Source organism: Cornus florida, unplaced genomic scaffold (genome assembly GCF_030987335.1).
Source record: "Cornus florida cultivar Cherokee Brave unplaced genomic scaffold, ASM3098733v1 CherokeeBrave_3.0.0_Hap2_Chr08, whole genome shotgun sequence".
NCBI lineage: Eukaryota > Viridiplantae > Streptophyta > Magnoliopsida > Cornales > Cornaceae > Cornus > Cornus florida.
In genome coordinates this window covers 34,328,289-34,348,872 of record NW_026775578.1, presented here as the reverse complement: position 1 = coordinate 34,348,872, position 20,584 = coordinate 34,328,289, and the positions used below count along the sequence as shown (strand labels likewise).

The following is a 20,584-nucleotide window of genomic DNA, read 5'->3' as shown; positions in this document are numbered from 1 at the left end:
CATAGACAGGTAGGGCTGCAAATGAGCCAAGTTTTGGACAACTTGAACTTAGCTCATGTTTGGTTCGTGTACGTTTATTTAATAAACGAACCAAGCACAAATTGAATTTGTGTGTTTGATTAATTAGTGAACCAATGACAAACATCCCTACGCTTGGTTTGTTAATTCGTGAACAATCTCGCTTATATGCTTGTAAAGTAGGGTTGTAACTCAGGCGAGCCCAACCCGAATAACTTGAGGCCAACTTCAAATTTTGTGGGCTTGGGCAATGTGTTTTTAGTTTCGGTTTTGGCCTAGGCTATATATTTTGAGCCCGAATTCAATTCGGTTTAGGTGTCACGCCCCAAAAATTCTAATAAAATGCTATGTTTATTCAAGTCCAAATACATCACAATATACCAGGACCATAAAAATTACCCCCTCTTTTATACAAAAATTAATTTCCTCAAATACACAAAAATTCTTCAAATAATAAAAATAAAACTCGCAACGCCAACTCTTTATCCTAAGCCCGTCTCTAGCAATCCCCGTTTATCTTCGGTACCTGAAACTGGAGAGTGGTGAGACAAAAGTCCTAGTAGGAAAAACCATAACAAGAATTTCATGGAGGTTTAATAAAACAGCTTCACAAAATATACATAGTCATGTGAGTATATAAACAAAATACATATGCATTTAATCGAAATATTTAATCAAAAATCATTGAAGCAAAATCACTCCAAGCCATTCGAGGTATAGAGAACCCTACACTAAAAAAGAATGTCCTCACTGGATCATCAAACCTCAAGCTCTGACCTTCTCTCTGCAACTCTCGGCTCCTCCGTCTGCAGTCCATTTTCTCACTCTGTTTTTCTCTCTCTCTATTCTTCTATTCTGTTTGCTCGCTAAATTCACAAGACAAGGCATCATTTATAAAGGCAAATCCACCCCCTCACACCGCAACAGACCCACGTGCAAAAAGCTAAATAAAGTCCGAGTCAAAAAGTTAGTCTGCCAAAACACTCGTTTAAAGCCAACCCCCACGAGAAGAACAAAGTTCAAAAAACTTAAGACCACAAAAATCAATTTCGTGGGCCCCACCCTTTTTTTTTTTTTTTTTTTTCTAACTCTGCCGCCACCTACTCCTTTTCTTACTTTTCCCGTCAGATAAATTATATATATAAATATATAATGAGTAATCAAATCAAAAAGCCAACCCATTACTCCATTTCGTCTCCACCTGCTCCATCACACAGCACCACACAATATATATATTTATACAATCAAAACATCAAACCCATTAAACCATTCCAGTGGGACCCGCCACAAACCTTACCTTATCAATTTCTTTCTTCTTTCATCAAATCAGCCCACGTGAATGAACCAAATTCACTACATACTTAACATCCAAGTGGCGGACCCCACAAGAACTCATTACCATTCATTTATCCCATTCTTCACTCTCTCGACTGCAGCTGTTCCCCACCGACATTACATATATATATATATATATATATATATATATATATATATATATATATGTACATAAATATAATAGGTTACAAAAATATTAATTCAATTCTTTAAATATCTCTTTGGTGGCCCCACCAAAAATCACATTTCCAACTCCATTACTTTCTTTTCTTTTAATTTTTGAAGCCACTGTCTTCTTTTCACAAACATACTATATATATAATAATAATAATAATAATAATAATAATAATAATAATAATAATCAAATCAAATGATTGAAACCCAAAATCTCAGTCTCTAACAAAATAATTATTTTTGTCAACTTAAAAATATGAAATAAATATAAATTTAAAATTTAAAGAAAAAATTCGGGTTATCACACTAGGCTTGGGTTGATATGGATGAAGCCCGAAGCCCAACCCGAGCTCAAAAATATTATATATATTTATAACCATACTTAGATAACAAGAGTGTGGTAGCCAAGTCAGTAGTTTTCTTAGAATTTATAATAAAGGTTTCATGTTCAAATCAAAAGTGCACAATATTGTGCTAGGAACATAGTGCACAAAGTTTCATAGTTCGGGATGGATTTGTGTGGCCTATTCTTGAACCATTCCAATGCGGCTCTCGTTAAACTAGTCGGAAAAACCTTAAACATGAACGCATCGTTGTGACTGTCCAGAGCCATCTTTTGTGAATAGTGGTTGAGGTGGCGAGAAGGATTTCATGTACCATCAAACTGAGTGAAAGAAGGCATGGTGAACTTCTTAGGTCTGTCAACAAGGTATATATCATTGGTGAATGGAGTCCTTACTAGAGAGTTCTTATGCTCTCTGGCCATCTCAGCGGGCGTCTGAATCCTCAGGAGCCTCTTCTCATTAAAGGCCTCCTGGACTCCAGCGCCATTCGGAATGCCATTAAACCATATCGTAAGCTTACGGCTAGACTCGGCCTATTCGTCCTGCATACGACGATGATGATTATCCGAAGCGACCACTTCGGTTCTTGTCCTCTGCTCTTGCTGAACGTCATTAGGCCGAACCTCATTGGCTTGAGGTTCGTTACCAGGAGGAATATTTTGGCTGGGGGGAGGTGTTGCCGCGTCACCAGGTGGTGGTTGTGGTGCTATTTGAGCCATTGTCGTTTGAAGGGCATCGTTGCTGAAGCAATGCAATCTGAGCCGTGCTGGCCTCGTTCGCTTGACGAAGCGTTTCAAATTGGTGCAAAAACTCTTCTCGCATCTTTTGCATTAACTCTATTTGCTGATCAGCTACTGCTACGGATCCTCCGATTGACATTCCAGATCGTAGTAGCATAAAAGATTTGAATCAATTGTGGGAGTATATTTCTATACGTTTCCCACATACGGCATGTAATACCCTTAATTTTAAAAGGATAGTCTCGGTATTTAATTAATTGTTTTATTGCATTTTTGTTTGATTATTTACTGATTTGTTTAATTATTTTTATTTATTTAAATTAATTATTTAATTATTTTATTTAATTGAATTAATTGGTTAATTATTTTATTTAATTGGTTATTTGATTTATTTATTTTATTTACATTTATGCTTAGGTGGACTCAGTTTAAATATGAATTAAATGTATTATATAATTTTAGGGTTTTATATTCTTTACGGGTTAGCCGACTTGTGTTTTCTTTTCGTTTCATTTCCCAAGTATAATTAGAATTAGGTTACCTTAAGTTGGTCTATAAATACATCATTAGGGGTCTGCCAAGGGTTTAGAACCCTATTCCCGTAACAGTGGAGGTAGGGAGAAAGAACAGTGAGGTTTGAGAGAACAAAGAGAACCAGTAGGGTTTTGACTGTAGATTAAAGGATGGACCAAGGAGGAGGGAAGGTATTGCTTATGGATTTAAACCAAAGCAGTAGGCGGTTGACAGTGAACGGAAGTCGTCGAAAAACTTAGGAAGACGACGTTAAGGTTTCAAAACTGAAATCTTCAAGGCAAGTTTTATTCTTACTCTCTCCCCTTGACCTGTGTTCTGTGCATGCCTAGATGATCTCTAGGATTTTAATCGGACATTAAATTAATCTTGTATGCTTATTAAATCAGAATTAATCTGTATATGTGTTGTAAATTTAATCTGTTTCTTCGTATCAATTATTTACTCATATGTGTTCTAAATTTCTGTTAATGATGCATATTGGAGTTTAGATGTTTTTTGAGTAATTTTGGAACATAAATTGAACCCTAGGAACTGTATTAGACATTACAGAGGGTTCTGCAACGTCGTCGGAGGCGAAGGAGACTACCGAATCAGTTTACGACTCTCTGTGTGAGAGAGAGCCGGTTCCCTAAAGAGGGAACCGGCTCCCTAAGTGAGAGAGCCGGCTCTCTATGAGGGAGAGCCATCTCTATGAGGGGGAAAGCCAGCTCTCTTGTTTAAATACACCAGTAATGTAACGACCCTCACCCTGGCCAGACACAATATTGTCCGCTTTTGGCTCACCCAGACCAGAGACTTCCCAGGGGGTCACCCATCCTGGTACTACTCCAAGTTAAGCACGCTTAACTACAGAGTTCTGATGGGTTCACGGCCATCACGGCTTTAAAATGCGTTGTGTCATAGAAGGGTGTTGAATCTACATATAGCACTTGCCCCATCTACACCCAGACGATGTGGGATTGTGCATCTGTAGCTCGCCCAGTGTGGTAGCCTACTGGTGCCCCCTGCACACGCTCACACACACCCGCCCACAAGGTCGCCACAATCACCCCCCCTTTAGGGCCCAACGTCCTCGTTGGCCACACTTCCGGTTGGGTAAGGCTCTGATACCATTTGTAACAACCCTCACCCTGGCCAGACACAATATTGTCCGCTTTTGGCTCACCCAGACCAGAGACTTCCCAGGGGGTCACCCATCCTGGTATTACTCCAAGTTAAGCACGCTTAACTACAGAGTTCTGATGGGTTCACGGCCATCACGGCTTTAAAACGCATTGTGTCATAGAAGGGTGTTGAATCTACATATAGCACTTGCCCCATCCACACCCAGACGATGTGGGATTGTGCACCTGCAGCTCGCCCAGTGTGGTAGCCTACTGGCGACCTTGTGGGCGGGTGTGTGTGAGCGTGTGCAGGGGGCACCAGTAGGCTACCACACTGGGCGAGCTGCAGGTGCATAATCCCACATCGTCTGGGTGTGGATGGGGCAAGTGCTATATGTAGATTCAACACCCTTCTATGACACAACGCGTTTTAAAGCCGTGATAGCCGTGAACTCATCAGAACTCTGTAGTTAAGCGTGCTTAACTTGGAGTAGTACCAGGATGGGTGACCCCCTGGGAAGTCTCTGGTTTGGGTAAGCCAAAAGCGGACAATATTGTGTCTGGCCAGGGTGAGGGTCGTTACAAATGGTATCAAAGCCTAACCCAGTCGGAAGTGTGGCCAACGAGGACGTTGGGCCCCAAAGGGGGGGTGATTGTGGCGACCTTGTGGGCGGGTGTGTGTGAGCGTGTGCAGGGGGCACCAGTAGGCTACCACACTGGGCGAGCTGCAGGTGCACAATCGCACATCATCTGGGTGTGGATGGGGTAAGTGCTATATGTAGATTCAACACCCTTCTATGACACAACGCGTTTTAAAGCCGTGATGGCCGTGAACCCATCAGAACTCTGTAGTTAAACGTGCTTAACTTGGAGTTGTACCAAGATGGGTGACCCCTTGGGAAGTCTCTGGTCTGGGTGAGCCAAAAGCGGACAATATTGTGTCTGGCCAGGGTGAGGGTCGTTACAAGTAAGTGTATTTTTGGTGGTTTTTGGAACTTTAGGGGCTGAAATGGAATTATGGGTTTTAAAGGGGGTTTTAAATGATTTAAATCAACTTATTAAAATTCTAAAACAGTTAGTATATACTAATATGCTAATATTACTGGACATCATGAAATTTAATTATTTATTTGCATGCTGTCAATGGATGTGGAATATTTACTTACTTGTTGTTGTTCAAGCAAGTTAATTGGATTTGTATAATTATACCCATGTATAATTGAATGTAATATGCTCATTTGATTATCTGATTTATATTATATCATTCCCTGAATTTTAATTGACGCTTTATTGATTACTACTTTGTCAATTATTGGACTGTCTTGTGAATTAATTAAAGTTTAAATTAAATTATTTAAATTGTCAATTACATAGATGTTATTCTGGATATTAATTGACGAACCATTAAATTATGTTCTGTCAATTACATGGATGTTATGGATTGTATGCACCAGTATGGAACGGTGGCATACTAGGGATGGTTTAGCTCAAAACGCTAAGTCCTACCTACTCTGAAATAAGGGAATGGATTATAAAATTAAGTCCTACTTATATTTAAGTCAGATTAACTGAATAAGTTGAGTGACTAACTGGATTATTTGTTATTTGTGTTTAAGTCAAATCAACTGAATAAGTTAAGTGACTAACTGGATTAGTTATTACTTATGTCAGATCAATGAACAATTGAATGATATACTCTGATTTTGGATAGATTTTAAATATATGACTATGGTACCACGATTTGAGCTTGAGTCTCAGAATCGATGGTTAGGGAGAGTGTATGCATTGGGATGCATAGTTGGCTATGATGTTTGAGGTATACTCTGTTAGGTCTAGGTACTCATACCCACCTCTGGTGCATTTTGCATGTTGTCTTCTATTTAGGTTGAGACCCCTTTGTAGTCCAATGAGAGTCCCTTAGTGTAGATATATATATGTATGGACTAGATAAATATTGTTGAGATATTTAGGATGTATCTGCGTATCGAGTCTCTGTTTGGATTGTAATTAGAATAGAACTTGTTCATGGGCCTAACCCACTATCATTTTTCAGGTATCGGACAATTCCAGTCTTAGAGCTTGTTCGTCTTGAGTAGAGACGGTCATTCACTCTTCCGATGACGTAGGATTTTCTTTCATGTTTTAGTTTTGGATTTTAATTCCGTACTTTACTTTATATTGGGATTTTATTAGGGATCCATTAGATTGATTCCCGAGTTATATGTATTGAAGGTTTTGGGAAGTTTAGATTATATTAATCTATAACTTTTTAGGATTTTATATTTAGAATTCTTTCAGCTTTATTATTTATTCATCAAATTCTTTTGAATTCTGTATTCATTTAAATATTAATTGTTTGGTATTCCCTCAGGTAGGTGTAAAATTTCTCTCTATAAAAGAATTTAAAAGAAATAATACAACTCACTTAAAATAGAATAATAAATAACAAGAACTGATCAGAGAAAAGTGTATATTGCTCGATGATCTTTATTGGAGGTCTAGACCTTTATTTATATACAAAAAGGTGGTGGAATTATGGTAGGACTCGTCTTACTTGTCCTCTAATTCATTCTATATACATCATTATTTACAAATAGAATTTTTTCCTTTTCATAATTCCTTCCATACCAAACTTTCCTTTCATAGAGTTTTCCTTCTATGATGAATCCTTTGGTTAGCAAGACTTATTCATTCTCAAATAGTTTGGATCGGATACATCTTGGGTCAGCTGAGCTTGAGTAATGGGCTGGACGACTAGTGCCATCGATCTTGGTCTAAAGGTAAACTCAATTTGGGCTTGACCCAAATTGGACTCTTGCAATATATCAAAGGATCGAAAATATAAATTCGTAATGTGATGACGTGGAAGACTCTCACTGGTGGAGGGGGATTTTTCCCTCCACAACAACCAAACACCATAAAATAAAAAAATATTTTATGAATAATATTTATGTCTAAATAAACGGAGCATAAGTGTAGATTCAAGTTGAGAAGGCATCTATGACATTGCATGATATAAAATTATCTGATTATTTATTTTGATTTTTTAAAATAGGTAGGATTGTTCGAGATGATTCAATAAAAATTATAAATAAGTATTTATATTGATTTTTCTCGTGAGAATAGTGTCATTGTAAAAAAGGCCTCCACCAACTCTCAAAATCTAATCCTACTTTAAATTTGTAAAACTATATTCTACTTTCTCATTTTTATTAGTACTATTTCTTCTTATAAATGTATATGCATATCCACTTCTCTATTTATGTATATATGGGCAACAAGAAGTCTGACTTGGTTATATCGTTTTTCTTTAAATGTGCCTGAAGGAAAAAATGCCCACTAGCAATTGGGTTGTTAGTACCGCCAACACAACCTACATGTGGGAGAAAAAATGGACTTTAGGACAGTGCCTAAACTTGAAAGGCCAAATTTCTAACTTTTATTATCAAATATATATTTTAATTGGGTGTTCTTCATTTTACTTAATGAAATTATGCTATTGTTATTTTCACTGTCCGGCTAAACTTGATTTACTGTAACTTTTAAATTCATGTTTATACTAAAAGTCATGCACTGCATTTTCAATTATACGTGTTTGGATGTGTCCTTGTTATTTGTATTTTTTTGTTAACAACTCAAACTTAGTTAGTGAATGGGGCTGCTCATTAACATCCCTTACCTTCCTGATAACATCAATCCCACCCACATAAAATTAGTAGGATTTGATCAAACTGTCATTACACAAATTAAATCCTTGAATGACCATACTTGTCTACTTACTAGTGATTTGGTTATCTGTATTTACGGTGGTCCAATCCTAAATACACCTAATCTGTAATCACAAAATTAGGAAAGCAATAATAAGAATTTTTTTTTTTTTTTTTTTTTGAAATAAATTTAATCACCTCTGCCTTTTCCTCATTTATTACTCTCCTGATTTTGTCGTTACTGACTGTTGTATGCTTACCTACTCCCCAATGAATAGGTAAGTATTGTGAATCCAAATATCATTTAATATATTAAATGCTAAATTTGGTATGTATAGTATGATATACTGTGTAATAAAAGATGCATATTCCCCAACATAATATTCTGGGTGAAATCTCATTTACTAGGTTGATAGATACGGTAAGAGTCAACCATTGTCATTGTTATTTTGTTACCATTATGGCTGTGGGAGAATTCAGACTATAACATTTTTATTTCAATTTGAGTAAATGGATGTGTGGACTACAAGTCCAACATTCCTTTTACATGTTATAAGAGTCCATCCAGTGATTGTTGTATGGAAATGTCAAGCTTTTGAGAGACCCCTATAATGGCTGGTCAAATGTCTCCTCCTCCATGGCTTATCGTCATCTGCCTTACTTGTGCTCTGCTTATTAGCTGCATCAGAGCATCTGATGGAGATCAAAAGGCATGTATATATATGTATGTGTATATATATATATTTACGTTATGATTCATATTACTTTAGAAGTTTTTAGATAGCAAGGTTCATTTTGTGGGTGCAGGTATACATTGTGTACATGGGTGACCTTCTAAAGGATGATGTAGACTCTGCATCATCCCTTCATAAGACAATGCTACAGGAAGTTGTTGGCAGGTCATTACCTATACTTGTATAAATATGTGTCTATGGTGTTTTTAATTCAAAATGGACGCATGTCATTCTCTCAAATCAGTAGTGAGGAGGAGGTTCCGACTTACAAGTGAGTAAACAAGTATTGTTCAATAAAAGATAAAAAGATAGCTAGGTTCTTATTTCTGCACAGGCTCAGCAAATATTTACGATCTCTTGGAAGAAAATGCACATACATCCCATTAATACAACAAAAATGTTGAAGTTTGAAATTTATTATATTAACTAACTTGTTTACTGGATGCATTCAACAGTAGGGTATCAGAATCTTTACTGTATAGCTACAAGAGGAGCTTTAATGGATTTGTAGCAAAGCTGACAAAGGAAGAGACGGACAAAATAGCAAGTGGGTAATTTATAATTTCAATTAATTAAAAGCTATCACATGGAAAGAGTAGTGTCTGTGTTCCCTAATGAAAAGATGAAACTCCACATGACAAGGTCACGGGACTTCATGGGCTTCCCTCAAGAAGTTCAAAGAAGCGTTCATGAAAGCGACATCATTATTGGAATGCTTGACAGTGGGATTTGGCCTGAATCTGAGAGTTTCGATGACAAGGGATATGGTCCACCTCCAAGCAAATGGAAGGGCTCTTGCCAATCCTCAACGAATTTCACTTGCAACAAGTACATAACCATAAATTACATGAATGGATATATTAATTACTTGTGCTGCCACTAAAATTGTGAACACTTTGCAGTAAAATTACAGGAGGTAAAACATACAATACCGAAGGATTTATACCTCAAGGAGATTTTAATACACCAAGAGATTTCAATGGTCATGGGACACACACTGCATCTACAGTCGCGGGGAGCTTAGTCAATGGCGCAAGCTTATTGGGCCTCGGGTTGGGTACAGCTCGGGGCGGGGTTCCTTCCGCTCGTGTACAAGATATGTTGGGTTGATGGTAGTTGCTCATTTTCGGATATCCTCGCAGCATTTGATGATGCAATTGCTGACGGAGTTGATTTCATATCAATTTCGGTTGGGGTGCTCTTTCCATTAGATTACTTCCAAGATTCCATTGCCATTGGAGCTTTCCATGCTATGAAGAAGGGAATACTCACATCCGTTTCTGCTGGTAATGATGGTCCTCACCTTGGAAGCGTCTCAAATTTCGCACTGTGGTCTCTCTCAGTGGCTGCTAGCACCATAGACAGAAAGTTTGAGACAATGGTGCAGTTGGGCAACAATATGTCTTCTCAGGTGACCAAGCATATCCTCTTCTCTTGCATATCTCTCTCTATATAAATATTTATGGTTCAACAATACTCGCCGATCAATCACTGATGTGGCCCAAAAATAGTTTGATTCTCCACTTCAATTCCAGGCTGAATTGTTAATGCTCTTGGGTTCTTGCGCTGGCTTGATAATATGTTTAACTTGATTCCTAGTGAATCCTTCCAGTAGAGAACCCAATAGATTCTAACGTGAATTAAGATCAGGAACCAATAATTTGGCTGAAAGAAGATTACTAGCATATGTTCACCGTCATTGTTTCTTCCTATTCTCTAAAGACACAAGTTTCTCTCTATAAATATATAAGCAGCTTGAGAATGTGAGAGGGAGAGAGAGAGAGAGTGAAAATCAGATTAGAGCTTCGGCTAGCAATAAAGCAGCTTGTCACAGAAGCAGTTAGATAGGATTTGAATCATTTGATTTGGATTCTATTGGGTTTAACCCATTAACCTCTCAAATCTTTTATTTTTTATTATTTTATATATAGGGACACTGCTGGTCGATCATTCTATTTTTGTGCTAAGGTGGTGAATAAGAACTTCCTAACTCGCTAGTAATTAGGCAAGTATAATCAAGGTGATGGTAAGTAGAGCTTGAGTCTCACCACTGTGACGGATTAACACTTTGTCATGATTTTAAGTTTTTTTTTTTCAATAACCGGGGTGTCCTGGGCTTTGTCCTGGCTAATGTACTGAACCTGTGCAAGTCGACCCCTCCTTCCAGATCGGGAAAGGCTCGGACTATGTCCGCGATCGTGGCCTAAGAAATTACTCACACCTAGGAGGAATCCAATTTGAGACTTGAAGCTTCGAGAGGCTTAGGGTCCAAATCTTTTCCAGTACTAGACCAATCCCTTAGACTATACTTGATCTATGCAATCGAATCAATGGGTCATAACTTATGTTGACCTCTGCCCTTCAAATGTGCTTTGTTATATGATTCTGAACTCTTTTTACATGTAGGGAGTCTCTACAAACACTTTCGAGCTCGAAGATCTGTACATTCTAGTTTATGGTGGGAATGTACCCAATACTGGTTTTCATGGAAATGATTCCGGGTAATGTTGATCCAAAAATTTAAAATTTAGCACGAATATTCATGAAAATCAAGCTTAATCATGTAGTTACTTCGATCATATTGGAAAATGACCAAAAAATAAATGATCATGAAATGCAGGTTATGCATCCCTGGCACGTTGAACAAGACTTTAGTGTATGGCAGAATCGTTCTGTGTGATAAACTGAATGATGGGAAAGCAGCATTGGATGCGGGTGCAGTCGGTACCATAACGATCGATGATGAAGTCTCCAAAGATTTTGGCATTTCTTTACCTTTGCCGGCCTCTTACTTGGGCACCTCTAAAGATGGCACTGGCGTTTATTATTACATAAACACAACTCCGTAAGTAGATATCTAGACGATATTATATTAAAATTTCATTCGTCACTTTATTGATCACAAACTATTAAACAATTTGAATAAAACCAACTCTACAGTGTCCTAATTGCAACTATAAAGAAGAGCATCGAGACTTAAGACAAATTGGCTCTATACGTAGCTTCATTTTCATCAAGAGGGCCAAATCCCATCACAACGGACATTCTCAAGGTATCTTATACATACATACAAATATGTTAGAATGATTTAATTATTAAACTTATAATATAGTATTACCGGTTGCCTAGATAATTAAAGTTGAAACACGTATTGAACTAAAAGAAGGCTACACGTGAGGGCCGTTAGAGTAGATGGTGAACTAAAAGAAGGCTACACGTGAGGGCCGTTAGAGTAGATGGTGAACTAAAAGAAGGCTACACGTGAGGGCCGTTAGAGTAGGTGTGTGTATGAGTGTGTGTGTGTGTGTGTGTGTGTTCATTCACAAGTCGGGTTCATGTTCGGGTTGAGTTTGGTCAAAACCCAGACAAAATCGGGTTGGGCTGGGCTCAACCCGAACCCAACCCAAAACCCTTTTTTTTTTTTTTTTTCATCCTTTCTCTCTCCTCTCTCTTTCTCTATCTGCCGCCGTCCATGGGCGAACCTTAAGAGTTGAGAAGGGGGTTTTTTTTTTTTTCTCTCCTTTCTCTCTCCTCTTTCTTTCTCTTTCTCTTTCTCTATCTTCTTTTTCTTTATCTTTCTCTCTTTACCGCCGTCCATGGGCAAAGCTTGAACAATCTGGGTTTTGATTTTTTGAACAAATCTGTAATGATATGGCGAAGCTTGAACCAATCTGGCGAAGCTTGAACAAACTGAACAGCGGGCGATGAAAACTGAAAGATCTGGGTTTTGATTTTTTGAACAATCTGAAATGATATGCCGATGTTTTGATTTTTTGAATAATCTGAAATGATGGAGAGAGAGAGAGAGCTAGAGAATGGAGCTAGAGGCGATAGGGGGGCTGAAATGATTTGCCCTAAAAATATTTTGTTTTTTTTTTTATTTAAAATAATATAATCAAATATATATAATATATATATATATAATATTATATATATATATAATATAATATAATATATATAAATTTTTAAATTTTTTTTTTTTTAAAAAAAACACAACCCATCAACCCGACCCAACCCGTCCGAAAATATTCGGTTCGGGTTATGATCATAACCCATGGTGAGTGCAATTTGGGTTGGCCCAACCCAACCCGCTTCGGGTTGAGGTTGGGTTGGGACTGGGCTAGGTTGGGACAACCCAAGTTACAGCCTGACTTAACTGCTCCGGGAGTGGAAATTATTGCTGCATGGTCACAGGGATCCACTGTGACGGGAATAGAGGGAGACCATAGAGTAGTTCTGTACAATATAATCTCCGGCACATCCATGTCTTGCCCACACGCTACTGCAGCAGCTGCCTATGTGAAATCTCTCAACCCTGGATGGTCTCCTGCTGCTATTAAGTCTGCTCTGATGACAACCGGTAATACTATTTGTAGACACACACCTTAATTAAATTGGAATACTTCCATTATTTGTAGGCTTGTAGCTAACATGCCCTTGCTTCTTTTGCTCTTTGCAGCTCATCCAATGAGCAGTACTGTCAATAACCCTGATGCTAAGCTTGCATATTGGGCAGGTCATATGGATCCTGCAAATGCTGTAAAACCTGGTTTAGTACATGATGCCAGAGAGCGTGACTTGTGAAATTTTTGTGTGGCCAAGGTTATAGCACCAAGTCATTGCAACTTGTCACTGGAGACAATAGCATTTGCACTGTAGCAAACAATGGAACTGTTTGGGATCTAAATTATCTAACTTTTGCTTTGTCTTCTAAGGCTGAACAACCCATCACCCGTGTCTTCCATAGGACCGTCACAAATGTTGGTTCACCAGTGTCTACTTACAAAGCAATTGTGGTAGCCCCTGCAGAACTTAAGATCCAAGTCACGCCGAGTGTCCTTAAATTCAAGTCAATGGGTCAGAAGAAATCCTTTGTGGTTACAGTCAAAGCAAAAACATCTAAGAATGTAACTTCAGGGTCATTGGTGTGGGATGATGGGGTGCATAAAGTGAGGAGCCCCATTGTTGGTTCCTTGATAATGGAATAAGAGCCAAGTAAGGTGTGTTTTGGATCACAGTGAATAAAATTGCATTTTTTATTCATAGATAACTATCCAGTTAACTTCCAAGAACAATGGTAGAAAAGCACAAAGAATCAAGCAAATAATTGTGAATAAGCCTCCAAGTGAGAAAATAAGATTAGAATGACAATATGAAATTAATCAAGCTCTCTAGGGATTCGCGGTCAAGTTGGAATCCAGCTCACACATGTGCAAGTGCTGATATCCGGCCGATGTCGTACAATACCTACAACACCACAACAAAGGATCTTGGTCCCATGGCCTTATAATGAGGCTTCGACTTTGGGAATTGGGTTGTTCCAAAGAGCTCTCATGAGAAGCAAGATATGAGCGCATGCCCATTAATAACGCTACCTTGCAATCAAAGTGTGTGATACCCCCGAATTTTCGAATGCGGGTTGGCCAGGCCCACGCCCGAATACCCGAGGATATCAAAACAAATTGATAATAAACGAACACAGAGTACAAAAGAATAAAGAAGAATAAATAAAATGCTGACAAAAAAGAAAATGATAATCTAATAATAAACCTCATAATATATTTCCATTAATTAATAAACTCTTCTGATACAACAGATCCTCCAAAAAATAACTCGGGAATCCATACTGTGTGGACCCCTAGAAAATCCAAACTAAACAAATGACAGTAATCTAAAACAGGAAACTGAATCATAAAGGAACTCCTATGTAGCATTGGAAGAATGAAGTAGACTGATCCCCGCTCAGCACGAACAACCTCTACTCGTGACGAACACCTGAAAAATAATGGTGGGTCAGGCCCACAAACAAGTTCTACTCTACTACAGTCCAAGCAGAGATCCGATACACGTATACATCCTAGTCAATCCAACAGTAACTAATAGTCCGTATATATATATATACACACTAAAGGAACCTCACTAGACTATAGGGTTGTCTCAACCTGAATAGTAGGCAACATGCAAAACGCACATATAGTGGGCATGAGTACCTAGACCTACCAGGGTACACAACTACACTATATCTAGCTACACATCCCTGGCGATATACGCGCCCTAACCATTGATCCTGAGACTCAAGCTCATATCATGGCACCATATTTATATATATAAAATCTAGTAACCATCCTATCCAGTATAAATTAATCCTCCATAAGTCATTCAACTTGTTCAGCTGACCTGACTTGAATATAAGTAGGACTTAACATTTTAGTTAATCCATTCCCTTATATAATAAATTAATCCTCCATAAGTCATTCAACTTGTTCAGCTGACCTGACTTAAATATAAGTAGGACTTAACATTTTAGTTAATCCATTCTCTTATATAAAATAGGTAGGACTTAACTGATAAGTTAATCCATCCCTAGAATGCCACCGTCCCATACCGGTGCATTAAACCACACAATCCAACAATTGATGTAACAATTAAGGAAATACATCAAACATTCCATAAATAACTATGATAAATATGATATCAAGTTATCACATAATAGGAATGACTTATTATTTCTTTAAACTTCCTATATCATATGTCCTACACAAACTGAATCTTATACATAATGATATTTTATTATACCGTTAAATAATGATTCTCTATATCCAATTCATCCTACACATTTAATCTCAATTGCTAAAATATTTTAAAAGATTAAATCCATTCGTTTGTTTAAAACATTCAAATAGCAAGCATCATTATGATTGAGTATATTCAAATTTATGAAAACCCAAACCTAGTCCCTATTTAATGTTCAGGAATCCTAGGTATATTTCTATGTTCCATCATTCCACAGATATGAAAAATACATAATTTAAACATATAAAAATTCACATAAGAAATCAAATCAAAATCATGCATTTTATCAATTCATAACACAAGAACAGATATAAACTAATTTCATAAAACCTATGTTCTAACCCAATTAAACATGCATAATTATTTAATTTTATGTGTTTAATAAATTTTGGAATTTCCTAGGCATGTACAGAAACACAAATCAAAGGGAAAGAGATAGAAGAAGAACTTGCCTTAAACTTTCGAATCGAAAGTTAAACTTCTTCTTCCTTGATCTTCTCTCTACAGGGTTTTCTCCTCATTCCTTCTTCTTTCTCCTTCTCTCTCTAACTCTTTCTCTATAGAATATATTACGTGATATATTTTCACTCATTTTTCAACCTATAGTTGTGTATTTATAGGCTAAATAATAACCCTATTCCTTTTCCCAATCCAAGTCAACTTAATAAAGAAAAATAAAAAATAAAAATATTAAAAAGGTAACTTAAAATATGTTACGTATATAATTTATGTATATCCTTATTAATTAAATAAAATATATACATTAGATTATTTATTAATACTAAAGTTACCATAATATTAAAAGGTAACTTAAAACATGTTACGTATATAATCTATCTATATCCTCATTAAATAAATAAAATATATACATCAGATTATTTATTTATACTAAAGTTACTATAATATTAAAAAGGTAACTTAAAACATGTTACGTATATAATCTATCTGTATCCTTATTAAATAAATAAAATATATACATCAGATTATTTATTTATACTAAAGTTACCATAATATTAAAAAGGTAACTTAAAACATGTTACGTATAAAATATATGTATATCCTTATTATATAAATATATAAAATATATACATCAGATTATTTATTAATACTAAAGTTACTATAATATTAATAAATTACTTTCCTTTTTATATATATGTATATACATATATATCTATATATATACATATACAACTATCCATGGGTAATTATCCATACCCATCCAACCTCCTATTCAAGTAGTCCGTGGGACCCAATTAGTTAGTCCATTACCACTAATCATAACCATAAAATAAAATAAAATAAAATAAAACATTTAATCATTTAATTTATAATTAATTACAATTAATCAAATACATCATTTAAGTGCACAATCTAATTAAACAAATAATACAAATAACACCTAGACAAAATACAAATAACACATAGATAAGTAGCCAATTAACCAAGTAACACTTAATTCAATTAAACACATAAACAATTAGTCAAATAATCAATTAAACAATTAAAAAAATACAATAAAAATAAATAAATAAATACCGAGACTATCCTTTTAAAATTAGGGGTATTACATTCTTCCCCCCTAAAAAAAGGAATTCCGTCCTCGGAATTCGCCCTTACTTCCTTTCATTATTCTTCCATTATGCTTGGAAACTGTGAGCGAAAAACATCCTCCTATTCCCAAGTAAACGCAACCTTACTATAAGGGCTCTACTTAACTCCAATATACCAAGTGGTAGACAGGGTTTATGGTCTAATTTAATCTCTCGATTAAATCCTCCGTCTATAGATATGAAGTAGAGCTGCTGCTCCAAAATCTTCATAAAGCTCCTTCGAAATAGCACTTTACATCCACTAATATGGACATCCACATGCTATAACACCACTATCACTGAACTATAGAACTACTATGAAGTTCTAAAATATGCATCACTCAAATTTATATCCTCAAGCGATCTTTCTCAATCCACCACTCGGATTCCATATGGAAAATTGAAATTCCAAATCAATGTCGATCCTTCCCACCGACCGTCACTCCTGTTTAGTTCAACTTCCATATTTGTTTTAGGAAGTGGCTAAAGATTCCTACGAAATCTGATGATCAACTTTCCATCATTGTAGCAGGTTTTACACTTAGGGCAATTATATGTGCATCCTTATCCGTATCTGTTCACCAAAATTGACATTTGATGTCATGATGTACCTTCGAACCGTCTGAGTACACCGAGAAAAATTATAAACTTTCCATCTCAGTCGCCCGACTATCATAACACTATTTACAGAAACTATTAAATCATTCTCCAGTACCTTAAACTCCATCTGAGTAAGGTAACACCTTCTCCATGGTCAGCTCCGATATTCAAAGTTGACCTCCTAAATTATCTTGGTAATAACAAGTGTTATTATTACACATGTTATAAATTCAACTGATAACTCATCAACTAACCGAAAGATTTAAATATCTTATCGGTTGTTGAGAGCATCCACTTCCATAATTGTTTCTACTAGACGGAACTTGATATAAAGTGTGAATTACCACTTCTATCTATCTAAACCGTCTCGTGATCCATTCTATTCGTATGAACTAAAGTCCTACCAATTCGAAATAGACAAGAACTAAGCTGACCCAACTTATCAGTCAACCAATATCCCATCCAGAATCATGACCCTTGTGCGAAGTCAGCAATCCCTCAACTAAATCCGTGGAAAATGCTATCTCATTTCCACTTCAACATAGGGAATAGCTGTAAATGATCTAGTGATCTCTAATGGTTCATCTCGACTATCTAATAAAAAATTACAATGGGAGACAAAATCACTATGTCCCCCCTCCTGCCTGTCCTCCAAACGTCTGCTTCATACCGTGAAGTATCATATTTCCACTAGGATAAATAAAGAACTAAGAGTTGTGAAACTTAGTCTTTGCATCCTCCATCCAATCTGTCTGTAGAAAGTACTGTTAATCCGGTACCACCAGTTTTCGTCTGTACCCATTATTTAAATTGGAGCATCTTCAAAAGCGAATTCTGCAACTAAATCTATCCACTACTGATCTGTGATAAACTTACCGATATTGAAAGTCAATCGGTAATTCCATTTATCAATAGTCAACTACGACTTTAACTCAACAAAAGTCAACAAATTATGACATTTCCATACATACCATGCACCTCATCTTTATAAAGGTGTTTGGTCTCACCATCTTGTCTTTGACACACCCTGCTTCTTTAAGACAAGTTAATGACAATCCGACTTCTTTATCTAACTTCAAAAGAATATGAAATCCTTCCATCCTCTACATAAGTTATCAATTTCCTAACAACAGCTAATTGTTGCAAATTGTGACCTAAAAAAAAAAAAAATTCATATTATTTATGCAAGTGAATAAGACTTAGTTTCCTCCTCTATATGCAACACCGGCAACTCCTCCTAATGACACGCCCTCACGAATAAAATTCTTGATTAAGAATAGACTGATGAATATTTATTCAGTCTCCTATCCTCACTCGGTGTCATTCTAATAAGTACTTAATCCAGTACTAAATCCTCCTTCTGACTTGGTAACAACTTCTGAAATTTTCAAGAAGATGTTTAGCAAATCCAGCACCTCTGATATATCATCATGGCGTTTTAGTGATCTTTATTTACCACTACCTCAAGTATACCGAAACATTAACAATCACCAATATCATGGCGTTGTAATATGATACGAATCCATACATAACGTAAAGTATATCAAATTAATCGTTCTAGATTGTTTGACTCGTAGTGATGGTTTAATTATCACATCCCAAAACACACCATAATGACACATGTCCAGGTCCAATAGATTGACTAGATTTATGTGTATCTACCAAATCCTACGACCGTACGCTCACAAATCTAGCGTAAATAGCGCTATTACTCCATGTTATGTTATTAAATTAATAGTTGGCTGATCACACACTTGTGTCCCCAACTAAACCACATACCAAATCCCGAGTAATTAACAAAAAATAAAAATAAAAAACACGTATGATAAACACAATAAAACAAAATATACTCCTATTTAGGACCTCGTTCTTTCTAGAAAAGAAAGTCTCCTTTGAAATCAACATTACTAGATTATTTCAAAATTTTCTTTAATAGTTTCGTAAATAATTATCCAACCTCGAAACATATCCTTTAAAACATCGCTTAAAAGCACAAATGTTTTCCTAAACAAATACCAAGGGCTTAACCCTCATCCTCCTTATATGCGGAATGTAAACTGTCTTACTTGACTTTATAAATCGAATTAGAACGTCACAACATAATACTAATGCCTTTTTGTATGTGATTTAAAAATTATGTATTTCGTTCTGATAAGAACACATCCGATCCCCAAACTTTTGAACAATACTTCTTATATACCTCTTTTAGAGATGATAAGAAAGATTTAATTATTTGTAGATTGATCAACCCCAATTCTACTAATAATATTCGATATACTACTAGCAATTCAGATTACCTCGCGCAATCATCCCTCTTCAAGATTTAGTACCCTCTCTATTGGATACACATAAATCTCCTCCATTAGGATCCTCTTCGGCTCCTACTCCTTGCTTGTCTCCCTTTTGAAATCAACTGAAGTCGTGTTGGTCCCGATATGCGGTGACCTATCACGTACACCTAAATCCTTCCTTGACTTATACTTTTAAAGTAACGCCAAACGAACCTAGACCGTCAATCCTTAACTCTGCTTTCTGGCAACTAAATCGATAACATACTCCTCTACTCCTTTGGGTCTTTATTGCTTTCACCTTGAACCCATCCTTTTTTTAGTGCCAACCATTCTATGACTACAGAATATAATTAACATCAGCTCCTCCTAACAAAACGTAAATAAAGTACAACGAATCCTAATATGGGCTCTAAGTTTTAAGAGACGCAACGCGGAAGTCACATAATGAAAGACACTCCTAAGGACACTTGAACCTGGAGTGCTCTGATACCAACTGTGATACCCCCGAATTTTCGAATGCGGGTTGGCCAGGCCCACGCCCGAATACCCGAGGATATCAAAACAAATTGATAATAAACGAACACAGAGTACAAAAGAATAAAGAAGAATAAATAAAATGCCGACAAAAAAGAAAATGATAATCTAATAATAAACCTCATAATATATTTCCATTAATTAATAAACTCTTCTGATACAACAGATCCTCCAAAAAACAACTCGGGAATCCATACTGTGTGGACCCCTAGAAAATCCAAACTAAACAAATGACAGTAATCTAAAACAGGAAACTGAATCATAAAGGAACTCCTATGTAGCATCGGAAGAATGAAGTAGACTGATCC

General features: G+C 36.4%; 1 pseudogene; it reads left to right on the top strand.

Moving 5' to 3' along the window:
* Positions 1-8,566: 8,566 nt before the first annotated feature.
* LOC132270033 (cucumisin-like) lies at positions 8,567-13,677 on the top strand (annotated as a pseudogene).
* Positions 13,678-20,584: the final 6,907 nt, after the last annotated feature.